The sequence below is a fragment of the Hyla sarda genome, chromosome 13 (assembly GCF_029499605.1).
Source record: "Hyla sarda isolate aHylSar1 chromosome 13, aHylSar1.hap1, whole genome shotgun sequence".
Taxonomy (NCBI): domain Eukaryota; kingdom Metazoa; phylum Chordata; class Amphibia; order Anura; family Hylidae; genus Hyla; species Hyla sarda.
Window position 1 is genome coordinate 49800800 of NC_079201.1, and position 20624 is coordinate 49821423.

General features: G+C 46.1%; 2 pseudogenes; one reads left to right on the plus strand and one right to left on the minus strand.

The window, feature by feature from the left end:
• Positions 1-1308: 1308 nt before the first annotated feature.
• LOC130297835 (U2 spliceosomal RNA) lies at positions 1309-1486 on the plus strand (annotated as a pseudogene).
• A 17343-nt stretch (positions 1487-18829) lies between these two features.
• LOC130297872 (U2 spliceosomal RNA) lies at positions 18830-18989 on the minus strand (annotated as a pseudogene).
• Between the last annotated feature and the right edge of the window lie 1635 nt (positions 18990-20624).

Genomic DNA, 20624 nt, shown 5'->3' on the forward strand with positions numbered 1-20624 from the left:
TGAGGGCAAAACACTTGTCCTGCGGAGTGAAGTTTTGCCTGTGCTCCAGTATACCGCACAGGCCTGGCTTCCCCATACCACCGTTTGCAAGGCCATCACCCGGACAGTGTTTCACTTCATCTGGGGCAAAATGGACAGAGTCAAGCGGACTGTGATGTATAAGGAGCCCCACAAGGGGGGGAAGGGCGTGCCCGATATCCCCACTCTGCTGAGGGCCTCCTTTGCATGTGTCAGCATGCAGCGGACTCTTGTTAAAAAGACTGGCTCAGCGGGCAGGTTCATGTCTTGCTTGTTTCTCATGCCCCTCTGGAGACAGCTGGGCTGGGACAAGTGGGACAGCTCCATCCCTTACAACTGAGACGCTCCCTGGTTCTATGGGGATGTTGTCCGGTTTGTGAAGAAGCACCAGCCTGAGGGACTGAAACCTGACCTATGGAAGCCAAAGACAATCTACAAGCTCATCCGAGCTAACGACTTTATTGAGCCGGTTCTGGGACTCCCCGCAGCCACTGCAGAGACAGTTTGGACTAATGTGGCTTCAAAGCGGCTTACCAATGGACACAAGGACTTGTCGTGGATGACCATCAAGGGAGGTCTCTCCCTCAGGTCGTTCATGCATGCCCGCGACCTGTGCAGAACCCGGTTTTGCCCCCGGTTCCCCTACAAGGAGGAAAAATCTTTGCACGTGTTTTGGCAGTGCCCCCTTGCACAGGGTATGTTGGACGCCCTGGAACATGAACACAGAGACTCTGTACCCAGGAACTGCTTATCGTGCCATTCGGTGCTTTACGGTCTGTTCCCTGGGACCCACGATGTGGAGGCCATCCAGGAGGCCTGGCACCTTATGAACTGTTTTAAGGATGCAGTGTGGCTTTCCAGGAACCGCCTCGTGATCAACAGGGAGAACATGTCCATCCGGGACTGCCGCGGGTTCATCAAGAGCCTGCTTAGAGACTATTCCATCTTGGACAGCCCAGCCGTCGATGAGGAAGAAGAGGAGTGAAGACCCCTCCCCTTCCCCCATGTCTCCTTGAAGATACAGCCCAGCAGTTTGGCCCTGTGATCCGCCCCCACATAGTCGCCGATACCTTCCAGCCCAACCCCATAGCCCACTCCCCTACCCCGATCACAGATTGTATTGTTTTGTTATTTGATCTCTGGTGATTTTCTATTACAGGATTGAGCGGAGTGTTAGAGTAGCATGATGTGCGATGTATAGCTTAGGGAACCTTTGCTGTGTATTGTACTGTCATGCTTTGTGTGATTGTAATATATTATTGTATGACTTGTAATGACTGAACGGACAATCAAGCTCTTTCAATTAAAAAAAAAATCTGTTCTTATCAGTTTAATATCTGATACGTCCCCTATCTGGGGACCATATATTAAATGGATTTTTGAGAACGGGGGGCGATTTCGAAGCTTGCTTCCGTCGCCCTATGCATTGACCCGATATGGCAATATCTTCGGGTACAGTGCACCACCCCATTACAGTGTTAAAAAGAAAGATTCCTTGTTTCATTGCTACTTGCTTGCTGGCTAGCAAGTCCTGTGGGCCTTGCTGCTGCAGCCGAAAAACAAAAGGTGGTGCAGCTTGTGTCTGGCCGCTGTTGGAGCGTGCAGGCACAGGACTTCTACTGCTGCTGAATAAATGGCCTCCTTAATTGGATAATCTGAGCAGCCAGCACACCTGTGCAGGTTGGACATGACATGATAGGTAGCTTTCTTTTAGCTGGTGGGTGCTGAATTTTCCTAATTGACATACATGGGGGTCTACTGGCTGTTCACACAGGTGTGTCATTGCTGTTGATTGACCATGCATTGGTTCTGTGTTATTGGAAGGATAAAAACAAATATTGCCGGACATCCGTTGCAAGAATGGATCGGTCATCAGCTAAGAGGCATTTGTTTTTACAAACTGCTGCTCACAACCAATGATGCAATATAGTGGGGGGTATTTATCAAAGCTGGCGTTCTATGTCCCGCATCAATATAGACCAAACTAAGGCGCAAGGCTCTTGATGAATTTTGTGCACAGACTTTGAGCTCTATGCTTTAGACTGTATTTAAACCTGCTCCAACATGGTCTGACATTTGGGTGTGCTTTCAGCCGATGCCACTTGTCGCTGAAAAGTAGCTTTTGATCAATTCAGCACCAATGCATAATGTTCTAATAATCCTCTTGAGCAAAAGTTGAAGAAAAGTCGCACATATTTAGGCTGCAACTTTCTGTGTGACGAAAGTAGACAGGAAAAATCTGTCTAAATCCTTTGAAAATTATTCCTCGGTGTCTCCATCTGCTGGCGGTATAGAATAAGCATTGCTGCAATGATAGGGTCTGAATAAGACGAAGAATAAGAAGAAAAATAAGAATAATGCGCAGAGAAAAGAGGAGGAAGGAAGAAAATTATTGAAAAATGGAAAAAAAAATTGAGAGCAAAAGAAAGGAGAAAAAGGTGAAAACGGGTTTAAAAATTATTTCGGCGGAGAAATACATAGATAGATACACATATATAAATGTATTCTCCATTGAAATATTGCTGCTGCTGTGTCCAGAAGCCTTAGCACTGTGCTATGATGTTACTCAATACCACTGACATCACGAGGTGTAAACAACATCTCACCTTTGCTGTGTATGTGATCATGGAGATGGTGATGTCGTCTAGAACCTTCAGAGAAGCAACAGGAGATTGTTGCATCCATCTAGAACCCTTAGAACTACTGTGCTATGATGTCACTCACTTCCACTGGCATTGCAAAGTGTAAACAACAACTCACCTTTGTTGTGTATGTAACCATGGAGATTGTGATGTCGCCTAGAACCTTCACAGAACCGACAGCTTTATGAGAATCAGCACTGCCATGAGCAGAACCATCACCGCCATAGGTTGTCAAGTAACCCGGATTTAATCCAAACAAGTGAGTCCAATAGGATGCAGGCATGTCCTCTATCCTTACAGCTTCCCGTGGCTGTTGGTTTGATACCGTTTGGGGACAGCCAAGGAGGCATCTGCAGGAAACAAAGGTAGGTGTGTGCTTGTGTGTGTGTTTCCTATGCAGATCCTAAGCCCAGTGTCACATGCAAGTAGGAGGAGTAAGAAGGGTTCCTGGCAAATCCGGGTTATGGATTGCATTTAAAAAGGCCCCGTGGGAGTGCAATGGGCCCCTGTCTTGCTGCTTAGCAATAATGGTATGGGTTTAGGTTCTGCTGTGTGTACTGGTGGTTGACTGCCCCCCAGCCCAGAGTGTGCATGGGAAATTGTCTGGCAGCCTCCCTGACAGCAAGCAGTGATAGTGCCCATGAAGGGGACCTTGTTGGGCCCGCCCCTTTCACGGTTATCGCTTCTAGGCCTTTTGGCTAAGATCAAGTGTCTTGCCCTAAGGTATTCGGGTACCCCTCTCCTCGGCCTTGTGGGATCGCCCAGGTTTATTGCCTGGGCTTCACCCACCTGCTGCTATTGGGGAGAGGGCTTAGTCCCAGGATAACGGGAAGGTGATCATCGGAGGACGGGTCTGCCGGAGAGGATGGCTAATGCGCCGAACGCTCCTAATACAGTACGGCTGTTTATCGAGGAGGAAAAGAGGAGTGCCTACGGGATTTTGCATGTCCAGCAGAAGGTCGTGGAGGGAGTGCTGAGGATGCCGCATGCTTCCATCTTCTGTGTCCAGGTCTTTCCCAGCCAAGGATTCTTTGACGTGACCTTCTACAACCTGGATGATCTCCGTACCTGTCTCTACCGGAGTAAGGAGAATGCTTCTCACCCTGACCTACAAGGGATCCGATTCATTTCCTGCGAGGCTTGGCCTAAGAAAGTTCCAGTGGTAGTGCATATGTACAACCCTTTTGTGCGGGATGAGGAGATCCAGACCTTTCTAAGAAGGTATTGTGTGTCTGTTTCTGGTGCGGAGAGGAAAAATAACATCCTGGGGACTTTCACAGGCATGAGACGTTTTTGGGTGGAGTTTAGGCCTGCCCCCGAGGGTGGTGCTGAAGGTTTTTGTCACCCCCCGCAGAACTTTGCGATAGGGAACAACAGGGGGTTTCTGCACTACCCGGGGATGCCAAGTTTTTGCCGGGACTGTTTTTGCTTTGGTCATACCAGAGAGAACTGTACAACCGGGCAAGTTTGCAGGAACTGCCACAAGCCTGATCACCGCAATGCAGACTGTCCCGAGACACGCAAGTGTCATTTCTGTGGTTCTTCGGATCACCTGGCTAGGAGTTGCCCCACTTACCAGTCCGGGGCACCCCGATCATATGCAATGGCTCTTCTAGGTGGGACAGTTCCTGAGGACTCCAATGCTGCTAGGGCAGGCGATGCAGAGGTTAGCGTGCTGACCAGTGAAGCAGAGTCTGCCCCTGTTTTTCCTTCCATTTCTAGGTCTGTTCCGGATGCTTTGGTGGCAGAGGGGGAGAAGGCGGAGTCTGTTTCGGGGGCCTCTGACCCCCTGGAGGAGATGACTGTGGACAAAGAATCCTTGAAGAGAAAGATGCCGGTAGAAGAATCAGAGGATGACTGTCCGACTCCTCAGAGTCGAAGGATTGAGGTCTTTCCTAGCTCGGGAAGGGAGGAGGCAGGTGGAGGGTCGTCATGTCAGATTGATTCTGTCTCCTCTTTATCCTCCCTGGGCACAGGTTATTTGGAGGACTGTTCAGTTAAAAAATTGACAAAGACTCTTCAGTTTAAAGAAGGGGAGGCAAAAAATAAGGGTAGAGGTCGGGGGAAGGCTAGGCCTCTTTTTGATAATGCTTGATTTTGTATTTCCTTTTTTTCCTTCAAATGTTTGAATGAGTTTAACAATTGGATCCCTAAATGTCCGCAGTATTCGATCTTTAGAAAGGAGATCCGCCATTTTTGATTTACTGTCTGGATATTCTTTTGATATTTTACGTCTCCAGGAGTGCTGCTTGGATGGGGAACCAAATATCTCCTGGCCTTATGGGCAATCGGTATGGTCTGGTTCAATGGAAAGTAATTCAGGGGTGGGGATTTTGTTCAAAAGTAATCCATATTGTTCCGTGTAGGGTATTATTAGTGCATTTTATTTTCAGGGGTTTCATGTATAAAGTAATTAATGTTTATGCTCTAACTGGGAGGAAGGAAAGAGGGGAGGTGTTTGAGAAATTATATTTCTTTTTGAGTGGGAAGGATGATGTGTTCCTTATAGGGGATTTCAATTGTATAATAACAGAGGGGGATAGGAGTAGTACTACGTTGGGTGGTGGGTCTGGTTTAGACAGTACTAGTAAGCAGCTTAAAGAGATTGTAAATTTATTTGGGTTAAAGGATTCCTTTGTTGCACATAATGATGGTACTATTGGTTATACATATTTTTCTAACAATACAAGTTCGCGAATTGATTTTATTTTTGTCTCAAAACAAATATCTGTTTCTAATTTCAGACGAAGGAGGTTACCGTTCACGGATCATGCCTGGATTGAATGTGAGGTAAGAGGTGGTGGTCTGAGTGAGTATGAGAAGGGTGTTTGGAAGTTGAATGTGTCTTTATTGGATAATGAATGTGTATTACAAGAATATAGGGAGCATTTTGATGGATGTGTGTTGAGGAAGGATGAATTTTATAGTGTGGTTAAGTGGTTGGAGTGGGTGAAGTTAGAGACTAAAAGGTTTTTTTTATTAAGAAAGGGTGTGAGAAAGGGAGGAAAGATAGAGAAGAGTATGAGAGATGGCAAAGAAGGTTACAGTATTTGTATGAATTGAGGCGTTTAGGGATGACTGTTGAAAAGGAGATTGAGGAAGCTCGTGGAAGTTTGAATGAGTGTCTGGAGAGGAATGGAAGGAAGATTATGGCACAGGCTAGGGTTGAAGTGAAAGAGAAGGATGAGAAATGTACAAAATTTTTCTTTAAAAAGGCATTCGGTAAAAAAACTGAGATTATGAGTGTTTTTAAGAATGATGGGGTAGAGGTCTTTGGTAAGGATGAGGTGTTAGAGGAAGTGTGGAAGTTTTATTCTGATTTATTCACGGAGAAGGAGCGGGACGTGACTCTAGAGGAGGAATGTTTGGGATATGTGGATAAGCGTTTGGATGAAATTGATGAGTTCTTTATGGAAGAGGATGTGAGGAAGAGTGAGGTGGAGGATGCTGTGAATGGGATGGAGAAAGGAAAGGTGGCAGGGAGTGATGGTTTGCCTGTGGAATTTTATCTTGTGTTTTGGGATATGTTAGGGGATTATGTATGGGAGGTGTGTAAGGAAGTACTTAGGAGAGGGAAGTTATCTAAAAGTATGAGAGAGTGTGACTGTGTTATTGTTTAAAAAAGGGGATAAGAGGGATCTTAAAAATTGGAGGCATATAGCGCTCTTGAATTGTGATTACAAAATTATTGCTAAAGTTATTGCGAATAGGGTGAAGGATGTGATTGATTGTATGGTAGGTGAGGAGCAAATGTGTGCAGTGCCTGATCGTAGGATTTCTGAATGTCTGTTAGGTCTGAGGGATGTATTGTGGGACTGTAAAACTAGAAAGCAAGGTGTGGCGGTTGTTTTTACGGTGTATTTTGAAAAAGCGTATGATAGGGTGGTGCATGATTTATTGTTTAGGGTTTTGAGGAGGATAAATGTGCCGGACAGAAGGGTGAAGTGGATTGAATGTTTGTATAGGGACATTTATAGTAAGTTTCAGGTAAATGGTTTTCTGAGTAGGGAGGTGTGTATAAAATCGGGGGTGCGGCAGGGGTGTCCCCTGTCGCCAATTCTTTTTATTTGTATGATTGAGCCTTTGATGGGGATGATTAGGAGAGATAAGGTGATGCGGGGTATAGAAATACCTGGTAGTCATGTGAAGGTTATGCGAGTGATTGGTTACATGGATGATGTTACTGTTGTATGTAAGTCAATGGCAGGGGTAAGGCATGCTAAGTTATTGATTGAGTGTTTCTGTTTAATGAGTGGGTTTAAGCTTAATGTTGGGAAGAGTTGTTGTAAATTTTTTGAGGGGTGGGGAGAGAGTGGGTTGTGCGAGTGGCCTGTGAGAGAGTGGGGTGTGGAAGTGCTTGAGGTGGTGTTTGATAATGATTTGTATGGGAAGGAAAGTTGGGAGAGGGTTTTGGGGAGGGTGGGGAATAAAATAAACTTCTGGTCTTTAAGGACTTTATCGATTGAGGGAAGGATTCTGGTTGTTAAAGCTGTTATAATTCCTATTTTGCTTTATGTTAATTATGTGTTTCCTCCACCGGATAGGTGTCTGGCAAGAATTATCAGGCAGATCTTTGTTTTCTTATGGAATTCAAGGATGGAGAAATTGAGTCGTGGGAAGGTCGTGAAAAGCAGAATGCATGGTGGGAAAGGAATGATGAATGTGGAAGTGTTCCTGGCTCTGAAGTATGTTCGTTTTTGTCTCGCTTTAAGTAAGAAGGAATGTGTGTTTGGGTGCATGGTAAGGTATTTGGCTGGTAATGTGTTGTTGAAATATAAGCTAATGGAAAGGGACTTAAGGGTACCTGTAAGTTTTGAGGTTCCTTGGTTCTATCAGAGAATAGGGCGGTGTGTCAGGAGAAATAATCTGGAATGTGTGACTGAATGGAATGATAGTAAAAAGGTGATGAAAGAGAAACAGTGGAATGTGTGGGAAGTCTGTCTGAGAAGGATTATAAGGTAGTGTGGAAAAATGTCCGTCACAAGGAACTGACAAATAAACAAAAGGACTTGTCTTGGATGTTAGCTCATGGGTGTCTGCCAACAAGGGAATTTCAGAGGAGAAGGAGATTGGTAGACAGTGAAGTGTGTCCCAGGGATGGTTGCGGTGGATGTGAAAATCATGTACATGTGTTTTGGGAGTGTGGTTATGCGAAGTCTGTGTGGAGAAGAATGTCTGGTCTAATTAAAAGTCTTACTGGAATTGAGATCTTATCCTTTAATATGATGATGTTTGGTTTGTGTGCAGTGGAGAGAGAGAAGGCAAGAGTGTTATGGTTCATAGTAAATTGTGTAAAAGAGGTTCTGTGGGATGAAAGGAATATTAGGATTTTCAATCAAACTGAAGTAAGTGTGAAGGAGTGTCTGGGCATGATCCGTGGTAAAATTTACCTTTACGTATTATGTGATAGGAAAAACTAGTTCTGATGATGCAGAGGGGATCTGGAAACACAAAAAATGGAAGCACTGGTTATGATTGTATTCTTATTTGTCTTTCTTTTTCTTTTCTTACAGATTATATCCTGATATGAAGGGACAGTTGGAGGGACAGAGTCCGCTGCAATTTTTTTTTCTGAGGGAAAGCCATGAAGGGAAAGCTTTTTGTTATATATACATGTAAAGACATGCTTCCTGTATATATTGTATATGTCAAATATGTGTTATTCATGTGTTTTCAGATGAATATGTAATTTTCTGAATGATTTACTTGGTTACGTATTGTATATTTCCTTTTCAATAAAAAAAATAAAAAATCTGTTCTTATCAGTTTTCATGCCGGTGGCAAGCTACGCCGGTATGGGGCTGGTGGGGATGGGTGCTGCATGGAGGAGGGTGCAGGTGTACCAGGGCTTTCCGGGGCTGGTTCTGAGGAATCAGCTTGATGGCTGCCCCGATGTGACCTGTTCCCTCCGGGTCTCGCCATGAGGCTAAGAGGGTCTAGAGCCGAGGTACTTTTGTGCCTCGGGGAGTGGTGACCCCGAGGTGCCTAAACTCACTGGGTATACTGGCTCACTGAGTTGAAGCACGGGCACCATAATCTCTTCACCTTTTGGCACTCACCTCTTGATTCCCGGCCTTCTGGCTAGGATCAGAGAAATTTTTTATATATCCGGCCGGATGTCCGGGCAGTATATCTGCACACATTCACTTATTTATTTCTTTTTGTCTCACTGTGTCACTTTTTGTGTGTTGTGTGTTCACAGGATTTGTCAGGATGCGGTAGCCCTTCTGGGTGTCCCTCCTGGCGGTTTAGGGGAGGTGTGTGTGGCCATTAGGTTCAGCACCTCCCTGCAAACACCCCGTGTACTCCTGCTTAGGCAGGGTACCTACCGTTATCGGCTCTGCGGGCAGATACCTTGGCTAACGCCAAGGGGGATGCCGGGAGCATTTGTGGTCCCCCTAGTAGCTTCGGCGAAAAGGGACATCGAACCTGGAACCTCGCAGGTACCTTTTGGTCCGGAGGCGAAGGGTAAGTTTTGTTGGGGGGCCTCTCTCCTATCGGAGAAGGGCTTGCGATAGACCGCATCCTTTGTGCACGTTTTTTTAGTGTAACACGTTTGCACTTTTTCTTGCACTTTGGGTGAATCGAGAGCACGTTCCTCGGCTTTAAAAAAAAAAAATAAAAAAAACTAACAGAGCTATGCGCAGGTCTGGGGAAGATGTTTTGCTCTTTTGTTAACGTCATGTATTTTGATATTTACAGCACGGTGTTGGTGAACGGCTGGAAGACTAACCCCTTTTCCATCCTTTCAGGGGTTAGACAAGGCTGCCCTCTTTCACCTCTTCTTTTTGTTTGTGTTATAGAGCTCTTCGCTGAGACTATCTGGCAGAATGGAGAGATCAGAGGGATCACCGCACCAGGACCAGATCGCTACGATGTCAAGTGCTCGCACTACATGGACGACGTGACCGTCTTCTGCACTGACCAGCGTTCGGTAACTGCACTCGTCCAGACCTGTGAGGACTTTGGCAGAGCTTCGGGGGCAAAAGTCAACTGCGGAAAGTCGGAAGCCATGCTCTTCGGGGAATGGCACTGTCAGGGTCCGGACTAGCGGCTGGTGAAGACACTGGAGGTGGATCCCCTGTACCAGAGAGGCGATGACGCGGGCCGTACTGGGGAATCGGTTCTAAGCAGTTACTGGTGTTCACCAGAGCCCGCCGCAAAGCAGGATGGACTTGCTTCGGCAGTAACTACCAGGTCGTTTTCCCCAGTAGCGAATCGACCTCTCTGGCAGCTGAGACTGGCGCGGTACACAAGGACTAGACAGAGGCAAGATGAGACGTAGCAGAAGGTCAGGGCAGGCAGCGAGGTTCGTAGTCAGGGGCAACAGCAGAAGGTCAAGGTACACAGGCTTGGGACACACTAAACGCTTTCTCAGAGCACAAGGCAACAAGATCCGGCAAGGAGAAGAAGGGGAAGTGGGTTTTTATAGGTTAGGGAGTGATAGGAAGTGATTGGGCCAGGCACCAGTTAGTGGTGCACTGGCCCTTTAAATTTAAGCAAGTCGGCGCGCGCGCCCTAGGGAGCGGGGCCGCGCGCGCCAGGAGGAAGCAGACGGGGGCGAGAGGTAATTGAGACGGGGCGCGACCCGAGGGCGGATACGAGCCGTGCCTCGGATCGCGTCCCCTCCGGGGACCAGAGAGCAGCGCTCGCGGTCAGCAATGCCGACCGGAGCGCTGCAGACAGAGGAACGCCGTGAGTGCTCCGGGGAGGCAGCGGGACCCGGAGCGCTCGGCGTGACAGGCACCTGGCTTCTTCCGTCCCCTTCCCTTTACTGTTAAGCCGGACTTCATTCAAATTCTTGGAGTCTGGTTCGGGAAGGAAGGAGTGGCCCTTAAGTCTTGGCAAGACCGACTAGGGAGGATCAACTCGAAGATCGGACTGTGGAGCTCCAGAAAGCTCTCGATCGAAGGCAAGGCACTTGTCCTGCGGAGTGAAGTTTTGCCTGTGCTTCAGTATACCGCACAGGCTTGGCCTCCCCATACCACCGTTTGCCAGGCCATCACCCGGACAGTGTTTTGCTTCATCTGGGGCAAAATGGACATAGTCAAGAGGACTGTGATGTACAAGGAGCCCCGCAAGGGTGGGAAGGGAATACCCGATATCCCCACTCTGCCGAAGGCCTCCTTTGCATGTGTCACCGTGCAGCGGACTCTTGTTGAAAAGACTGGCTCAGCGGGCAGGTCCATGTCTCGCTTGTTTCTCATGCCCCTCTGGAGACAGCTGGGCTGGGACAAGTGGGACAGCTCCATCCCTTACAACTGGAACACTCCCTGGTTCTATGGGGATGTTGTCCAGTTTGTGAGGGAGCACCAGCTGGAAGGACTGAAACCCGACCTATGGAAGCCGAAGACAATCCACAAGCTCATCCGAGCTAATGACTTGACTGAGCTGGTTCCGGGACCCCCCGCAGCCACTGCAGAGACAGTTTGGACTAATGTGGCCTCAAAGCGGCTTACCAATGGACACAAGGACTTGTCGTGGATGGCCGTCAAGGGAGGACTCTCTCTCAGGTCGTTCATGCATGCCCGCATCCTGTGCACAACCCGGTACTGCCCCCGGTGTCCCTACGTGGAGGAAACATCTTTGCACGTGTTTTGGCAGGGTCTGTTGGACGCCCTGGAACATGAACTGAGAGACTCTGTACCCAGGAACTGCCTATCGTACCATTCGGTGCTTTACGGTCTGTTCCCTGGGACCCACGACGTGGAGGCCATCCAGGAGGCCTGACACCTTATGAACTGTTTTAAGGACGCAGTGTGGCTTGTCAGGAACCGCCTCGTGATCAACAGGTTCATCAAGAGCCTGTTTAGAGACTATTCAATCTTGGACAGCCCGGCCGTCGATGAGGAAGAAGAGGAGTGAAGACCCCTCTCCTCTTCCCATGTCTCCTGGAAGATACAGCCCAGCAGTTTGGCCCTGTGATCCGCCCCCCCCCACCCCCACATAGTCGCCCATACCCCCCACGCCCTAGCCCCGATCAAAGATTACATTGTTTTGTTCTTCGATCTCTTGTTGTTTTCAATTACAGGATTGAGCGGAGTGTTAGAGTAGCATGATGTGCGATGTATAGCTTAGGGAACCTTTGCTGTGTATTGTACTGTCATGCTTTGTGTGATTGTAATTTATTGTATGACTTGTAATGACTGAATGGACAATAAAGCTCTTTCAATAAACCTGACATTGCTGTGGAAAGCTATGTGGTGATTGAACCTGGCAGGTGTATTTCTGCTGTTTTAAGTTATAAAAATGTGAAATTTCGTTTAATTAATGTTTATGCTCCTGCATGTAAAAATGAAAGAAAAAATTTGTTTGATAAGTTAAAGTTTTACGTTCAGGGCAAGATGCCTACTATTTTAGTTGGAGATATGAATGTTGATTTAACAAAAAAAGCTTTTGATGTATCTGGTAGAAAATTATTTGAGTTAGTCTCTGATTTTAGGTTAAGGGATATCCAAGAGTTATGTAATATTAGTCCTAATTTATGTACATATCATGCAGATAGAGGTAATTTTCACTCTAAGTTAGATTATTGTTTTTTGTCTGAGAGTTTGAATGCTTTAAGTTACAGACAGAGGTCTGTTTGTTATTCGGACCATGATTCCTTGCTGTGTGAGAATGATGTGGGTCTGAGTGCTGTGTATGGGAGAGGTTTGTGGAAAATGAATGTTAAACATTTAGATAGTGTGGATGTGAGAGATCAGTATGAATGTATGTATAAGAAGTGGTGTGGAAAGAAAGGTGAGTTTGATAACATTATTTTGTGGTGGGAGTGGGTTAAAAAGAAAACAAAGTCCTTTTTTAAGTCCTTTGGATATAAAGTCTCTGCTCTTAAGAGGAAGCAATATGTGAAGTTGAATGCGCGTTTGTCCTATTTGTGTAGGTTGAGAGATTGTGGTGTGGATGTTCAGGATGATATTGTGAGCACTAAGAGGGAGATTAATAATTTTGCACTTTGGTGAATCGAGAGCACGTTCCTCCGCTTTAAAAAAAAAAAAAAAAAAAGATTAATAATTTTGTGTTGGAAAAGGGAAGGAGTATCATGTATAGGGCAAAGTTAGATAAATTGGAACTTGATGAGAAATGTTCACGTTATTTTTTCAAAAAAGTTTTTTCTAAAAAACCTGTTATTGATATGATTGTGAGAGAGGATGGTAGGGAAGTGATGGTGTGAGTGAGGAAATTGCATGCTTTTATGAGGAGCTGTATGGAGAGAAGTGGAGAGATGAGAATTTGGAGAGTGAGGTATTGAGTGTGTTGGATGGGAAGCTTGGAGAAGCTGAGCAGGCTTTTGTTATGCGTGAGATTTCAAGTGAAGAAGTATGGGATGTAGTGCATCAAACGTCTGCAAATAAAACACCAGGTGAGGAAGGTTTGCCTGTAGAGTTTTATCGTTTTTTGTTGAATGTGGTGGGTAAGGATGTTGTTGCAGTGTGTCAGTATATGTCCGTGAATATGGAAATCGCGGAGAGTATGCGTAGTGGTGTGGTAGTATTAATTCCAAAAAAAGGGAATTAAAAAAATTTAAAGAAATGGCGTCCAATTACGTTACTTAACTGCGATTATAAGATCTATGCAAAAATTATTGCTAATTGAATGAGGGATGTTGGTGAATGTGTGGTGGGTGATGATCAATTTTGTGCTGTGCCTGGACGTCATATACATGAGAGTTTGTGTCTGTTGAGAGATTGTCTGTGGGATTGTAAGAGTAGAAAACAAGATGTTTATTTGTTGTCACTTGATTTTGAAAAGGCGTATGATAGACTGTCTCATAGTTTTTTGTTCAGGATAGTGTTGCGAATGGGGTTTCCGAGTGATTTTGTGTGGAGAGTTAGGAGTGTATGATAGAATATATAGTAGGATGCTTGTTAATGGATGTGTGGGTAGGAGAGTGAATGTTTTTTCAGGAGTAAGGCAGGGGTGCCCGCTCACGCCAGTAGCATTTATATGCGCGATTGAGCCTCTGTTATGTCTGATTAGGAGGGATAAGATAGTGAGAGGTGTTCATATTCCTGGTAGCAATGGTAGGGAATTTAAAGTGAATGCTTTTATGGATGATGTATGTGTCCTGTGTGATTCTGAGTGTGCTGTGAGGAGAGTGAGGCTTTTGATTTCTATTTTCTGTGGTGCGTCTGCTTTTAAAGTGAATTGGTTGAAGAGCGTATGTAAATGTTTTGGTGAAGGTGGGTTAAGTAGTGATGTTGGGGTGAATGTAGTGGATGAGACTATTAAAGTATTGGGATTTAAGTTTAGTAAGGACTTGGATGGAAAGGAGAGTTGGGATGATGCAAAAAAGAAGGTAGAGATACGTTTGAATTTTTGGAGTATGAGAAGTCTTTCTTTTATTGGAAAAATAGTGGTTATTAAAAGTGTTGTTTTACCAATTTTTCTGTATGTTGCTATGATTTTTCCTCTGCAGTATATGTGTTTAAGGAGTCTGAATCGGGTTTTGTTTGTCTTTTTCTGGGGGTCTAAAGTAGAAAGATTAAGGAGAGAAGTGGTGATTAAAAATTGGCGGAAGGGTGGGATGAATTTTCCAAATCTGGTGATTTATTTTGGAGTGAATATTTAAGTTTTTATACTGGTTATTATTGAAGGAGATAAGAATATGTCTTGTATGACTAAGTTTCTTGCAGGAAGACTGTTTGTCAGGCTGAAGTGGTGTAAGAGGGATCTGAGTAGGTCTGTTGCTTTTGAAGTTCCTAAGTGGTATGAGTGGGTTGTGAGGTTTTTGGAGAAATTTGAGTTGATAGAAGAAGAGATAAGTGTGTTGAAGAATAATCGAAAAAATTGATTCATCTTGATTGTTTTTTTTTTTTGTCTGTTTGATTGATAAATAAAGTTTCCTGATGATGAGTGGATAATTTTTTGAAGCAGTACTGTGAGACTGTCTGAGGAGGGATTGCACAGAAGAGCATATTGGGAGTGTTTAATGCGTAGTATAAGTTTTGGGTGAAGTTGAAGCAAGATGCCAGTGGAATTTACGGAGTGAAGCATCCCCAGGCGAGTTTTTCTATTGCGGGGCAGAGAGGTTATCTTACCTACCCTGGGTAGCCCATGTTCTGCAGAAAGTGCCATATGTTTGGGCATGTGAAGGAGAATTGTGCGGCAGTGAGAGTGTGCAGGAATTGCCAGAAAGAGGGACATGAGGCCAATGCGTGTCCTGAGACAAAAAAAATGCCATGTGTGTGGAGAGGCTGGACATGTGATGAGAGAGTTCCCAGAAGAGAGAAAAAGGAGGGAGGAGGAGAAGATCGAAAGACAGAAAGAGGTAGAAAGGAAGCAGGAGGAGGGAAAGAGATACCTGGAAGAGAGAGATAAAATGGAGACAAGTGCTGTGATGGAGGGGACTCCAGTTTTGGAGGGGACTCCAATTTTGGAGGGAAAGCCCATTTTTGAGGGAAAACCTGTTTTGGCGGGAAAACCTGGACTTAAACTTATGGAGAGCAAGACTGTGGTTGTGGTGCAGAAGGAGTTGGAGGAAGAGATGGAGGAGGAGCCTGCGATTGAAGATTTTACTACTGATTCAGAGAGTGCTGTGTCTTCAGGAAGGCATAGAGGGAAGAAAAAGGCGGATGATGTGTGTCACAGGTTTCCAAAACAAAACGAGAAAGAAAGAATGGGCTGAGAGGAGTGAGGAGACCTCGTTTAGTACGAGAAACCCTTTCGAACCATTATTTAAATCCGAGGTGGATCAAGAAGGTCATGGACAAGTACCGCTTGGTACCTTAAACCGTAGGATATCGAATTGATTGGTGTTTTCTTTTGTATATATTTGATTGTTTTGCTGTGTTTTTTCCCTTTGTTTTTTTCATATAGGGATGGTAGCATGTCTTTTAAAATAATTTCATCTAATGTTAGGGTGTTATTTGTGTACAAGAGTGTGGGTTGGTGGAGGAGGTGGGGAAGGGGGAGTGGGGATATGGGGATGCTTTGTGGTCTATGTCTTCTGTAAATAGGAATGATGGGGTTGGTGTGTTATTTAAGGATAAGAGGTTCAAGGTAGAGAGTTATACTGTGGTTGAAGAGGGAAGGTGTTTGATGGTTAAGGTGGAGGTGGGTGGAGTAAGGGTTCGAATATTTAATGTGTATGCATCTGTTAAGAAGAATGAGAGGGTGGAGTTGTTTGAGAAGTTAAAGTTGTTTTTGCCAGGGAGAGGGCCTATGGTATATGTGGGGGATTTCAATTGTGAGATTGAAGGGAGTAAGATGGATGTATCTGGTAGAATGTTGAGGAATGTGGGGAATGATTTGATGTTGCAAGATGTGGCTAAGTTATGTAATGTTGATGTGTGTACGATTTACTTTTCAGATAGGGGAGAGTGTGTTTCAAGATTGGATATGTGTTTTGTGTCAAAAGGAGTGGTGGGTAGGGAGTATATGCAAATGAAGGTATGTATTCAGATCATGAGTGTGTAAGATGTGGTTTGGGGTTTAATGTGGAATGTATGAGTGGGCGGAGTTTATGGAAGTTGAATGTCAGTTTGATGGAGGAGGGAGGGGTGTATGAGAGGTATGTGAAGAAGTATGAGGTTTGGAAGAGGAGGAAAACTGATTTTGTGGATGTATTGCAGTGGTGGAGTTGTGTGAAGGTGAGAACGCGGGTTTTCTTTAAGAGAGAGGGGTATAAGAGAGCTGCGGGGAAGAGAAGAAGGTATGAGCGGCTGCAGAAGAGATTGATTTTCTTGAAAAATGGAGGAAGAGTGGTGGTTGTGTGGAGAATGAGATTAAAGAGACTAAGAAGGAAGTAGAGAAGTGGATGTTGGAGAGAGGAAGAGAGATTGTGTATCAGGCTAAGTTGGAGAAGGGTGAGAGATGCTGAAGGCTGCAGTCTGAGGTGATTGGGAAGATTGAGAGCAGAGTGCATGACGGGGAGGCAGATAGTCTGGTGAAAGGTGTGGGAGTGAAAGAGTTGGAGTTGGTGATTAAAAGTATGGCTAGAAATAAGACACCAGGTGAGGATGGGTTGCCGGTTGAATTTTATATAAGAATGTGGGAGACTGTGAAAGAGGATTTGGTGGAGATTTATGATTTTGTGTGTAAGAATGGTAGATTGGAGGAAAGTATGAAGAGTGGAGTGGTTTTGTTGATCTTTAAAAAAGGGGATAGAAAGGATGTGAGAAATTGGAGACCGATTACGTTATTAAATGTTGATTATAAAATTCTTGCAAAGGTGTTGGCGAATAGAATGAGGGATGTGATTGATCAGGTGATTGGAGAAGAGCAAGTATGTGGTGTGCCAAAAAGAAGGATAAGTGAGAATTTGGGGTTGTTGCGTGATGTGTTATGGGATTGCTTGGGTAGAGACCAGTGTGTTGGAGTGTTGTCTTTGGATTTTGAGAAAACGTTTGATAGGTTGTCACATTAGTTTTTATTTAAAGTGTTGGATAGAATGGGTTTTCCGGATGACTTTGTAAAAATGATTAGAGTATTGTAAAGTATTAATTAATGGCTGTGTTAGTAAGAAAGTGAATGTGTGTTCTGGAGTGAGACAGGCGTGTCCCCTGTCACCCTTGGTCTTTATATGTGCGATTGAGAAGGGATAAGTGTATGAGAGGTGTGAGGTTTCCTGGGAGTGGTGGGAGAGACTTGAAAGTGTTGGCATGTATGGATGATGTTTGTGTGATCTGTGAGTATGTTGGAGCTTTGCAGAGAGCCAAGTTGTTGGCTGGATATTTTTGTGGTGCTTCGGGTTTTAGAGTTAATTGGGATAAGAGTGAGTATAAGGTTTTTGGAAGGATGAATGAAGTAGAGGATGTAGGGGTGAAATGTGTAGACGGAGCAATTAAGGTGTTGGGAGTTAAGTTTGATGAGAGGCTGGATGGAAGAGAAAGTTGGGAAGAGGTTGGTGTTAGAATAAAGAGGAAGTTGGATTTTTGGTGTATGAGAGAGTTTTTTTGATTGAAAGAGCTTTATTGTCCGTACAGTCATTACAAGTCATACGATAAGTTACAGTCACACAAAGCATGACAGTACAATACACAGCAAAGGTTCCCTAAGCTATACATCGCACAACTAGCTACTCTAACACTCCACTCAATCCTGTAATAGAAAAAACACAAGAGATCAAACAACAAATCAATACAATCTGTGATCGGGGTAGGGGTGTGGGCGACTGTGGGGGGTGGGGAGGGGGCGGATCACAGGGCCAAACTGCTGGGCTATATCTTCAGGGAGACATGGGAGAAGGGGAGGGGTCTTCACTCCTCTTCTTCCGCATCAACGGCCGGGCTGTCCAAGATGGAATAGTCTCTAAGTAGGCTCTTGATAAGCCTGCGGCAGTCTCGGACGGACATGTTTTCCCTGTTGATCACGAGGCAGTTCCTGACAAGCCACACTGCGTCCTTAAAACAGTTCATAAGGCGCCAGGCCTCCACGTCGTGGGTCCCAGGGAACAGACCGTAAAGCACCGAATGGTACGATAGGCAACTCCTGGGTACAGAGTCTCTGAGTTCATGTATGAGTTTTTTTTTTTAATCTAAAGCCGAGGAACGTGCTCTCGATTCACCCAAAGTGCAAGAAAAAGTGCAAACGTGTTACACTAAAAAAAAGTGCACAAAGGATGCGGTCTATCGCAAGCCCTTCTCCGATAGGAGAGAGGCCCCCCAACAAACCTTACCCTTCGCCTCCGGACCAAAAGGTACCTGCAAGGTTCCAGGTTCGATGTCCCTTTTCGCCGAAGCTACTAGGGGACCACAAATGCTCCCGGCATCCCCCTTGGCGTTAGCCAAGGTATCTGCCCGCAGAGCCGATAACGGTAGGTACCCTGCCAAAGCAGGAGTACCCGGGGTGTTTTCAGGGAGGTGCGGAACCTAATGGCCACACACACCTCCCCTAGACCGCCAGGAGGGACACCCAGAAGGGCTACCGCATCCTGAAAAATCCTGTGAACACACAACACGCAAAAAGTGACACAGTGAGACAAAAACAAATAAATAAGTGAATGTGTGCAGATATACTGCCCGGATCTATAAAAATTTCTCTGATCCTAGCCAGAAGGCCGGGAATCAAGAGGTGAGTGCCACAAGGTGAAGAGATTATGGTGCCCGTGCTTCAACTCAGTGAGCCCATCCTCCCAGTGAGTTTCAGCACCTCGGGGTCACCACTCCCCGAGGCACAAAAGTACCTCGGCTCTAGACCCTCTCAGCCTCATGGCGAGACCCGGAGGGAACAGGTCACATCGGGACAGCCGTCGAGCTGATTCCTCAGAACCAGCCACGGAAAGCCCTGGTACACCTGCATCCTCCATGCAGCACCCATCCCCACCAGCATGAAAACTGATAAGAACAGATACTACACTTGATCTTAGCCAAAAGGCCGAGAAGCGAGTTCATGTTTTTTTTTTGATTGAAAGAGCTTTATTTTCCGTTCAGTCATTACAAGTCATACAATAAATTACAGTCACACAAAGCATGATAGTACAATACACAGCAAAGGTTTCCTAAGCTATATATCGCACACCATGCTACTCTAACACTCAGCTCAATCCTGTAATAGAAAGGCACAAGAGATCGAAAAAGCAACACAATACAATCTGTGATCGGGGTAGGGGTGTGGGTGACTATGTGGGGGTGGGGAGGGGGCGGATCACAGGGCCAAACTGCTGGGCTGTATCTTCAGGGAGACATGGGAGAAGGAGAGGGGTCTTCACTCCTCTTCTTCCTCATCAACGGCAGAGCTGTCCAAGATGGAATAGTCTCTAAGCAGGTTCTTGATGAACCTGCGGCAGTCCCGGACTGACATGTTTTCCCTGTTGATCACGAGGCGGTTCCTGGCAAGCCACACTGCGTCCTTAAAACAGTTCATAAGGCGCCAGGCCTCCTGGATGGCCTCCACGTCGTGGGTCCCAGGGAACAGGCCGTAAAGCACCGAATGATACGATAGGCAGCTCCTGGGCACTGAGTCTCTGAGTTCATGTTCTAGGGCGTCCAACAGACCCTGTGCAAAGGGGCACTGACAAAACACGTGGAAAGATGTTTCCTCCACGTAGGGGCACCGGGGGCAGTACCGGGTCTTGCACAGGTCGCGGGCATGCATGAATGACCTGAGAGAGAGACCTCCCATGACGGCCATCCACGACAAGTCCTTGTGTCCATTGGTAAGCCGCTTTGAGGCCACATTGTCCCAAACTGTCTCTGCAGTGGCTGCGGGGAGTCCCGGAACCAGCTCGGTCAAGTCCTTAGCTCGGATGAGCTTGTGGATTGTCTTCGGCTTCCATAGGTCGGGTTTCAGTCCTTCCAGCTGGTGCTCCCTCACAAACCGGACAACATCCCCATAGAACCAGGGAGTGTTCCAGTTGTAAGGGATGGAGCTGTCCCACTTGTCCCAGCCCAGCTGTCTCCAGAGGGGCATGAGAAGCAAGCGAGACATGGACCTGCCCGCTGAGCCAGTCTTTTCAACAAGAGTCCGCTGCACGGTGACACATGCAAAGGAGGCCCTTAGCAGAGTGGGGATGTCGGGTATTCCCTTCCCACCCTTGCGGGGCTCCTTGTACATCACGGTCCTCTTGACTCTGTCCATTTTGCCCCAGACGAACCCAAACACTGTCCGGGTGATGGCCTTGCAAACGGTGGTATGGGGAGGCCAGGCCTGTGCGGTATATTAGAGCACAGGCAAAACTTCACTCCGCAGGACAAGTGCCTTGCCTTCCATCGAGAGCTTTCTGGAGCTCCACAGTCCGATCTTCGAGTTTATCCTTCCTAGTCGGTCTTGCCAAGACTTAAGGGCCGCTCCTTCCTTCCCAAACCAGACTCCAAAAATTTGAATGAAGTCCGGCTTAACTGTGAAGGGGAAGGGGGCGGAAGAAACCAGGTGCCACTCCCCGAAGAGCATGGCCTCCGACTTCCCGCAGTTGACTTTTGCGCCCGAAGCTCTGCCGAAGTCCTCGCAGGTCTGGACGAGCGCAGTCACCGAACGCTGGTCAGCGCAGAAGACGGTCACGTCGTCCATGTAGAGCGAGCACTT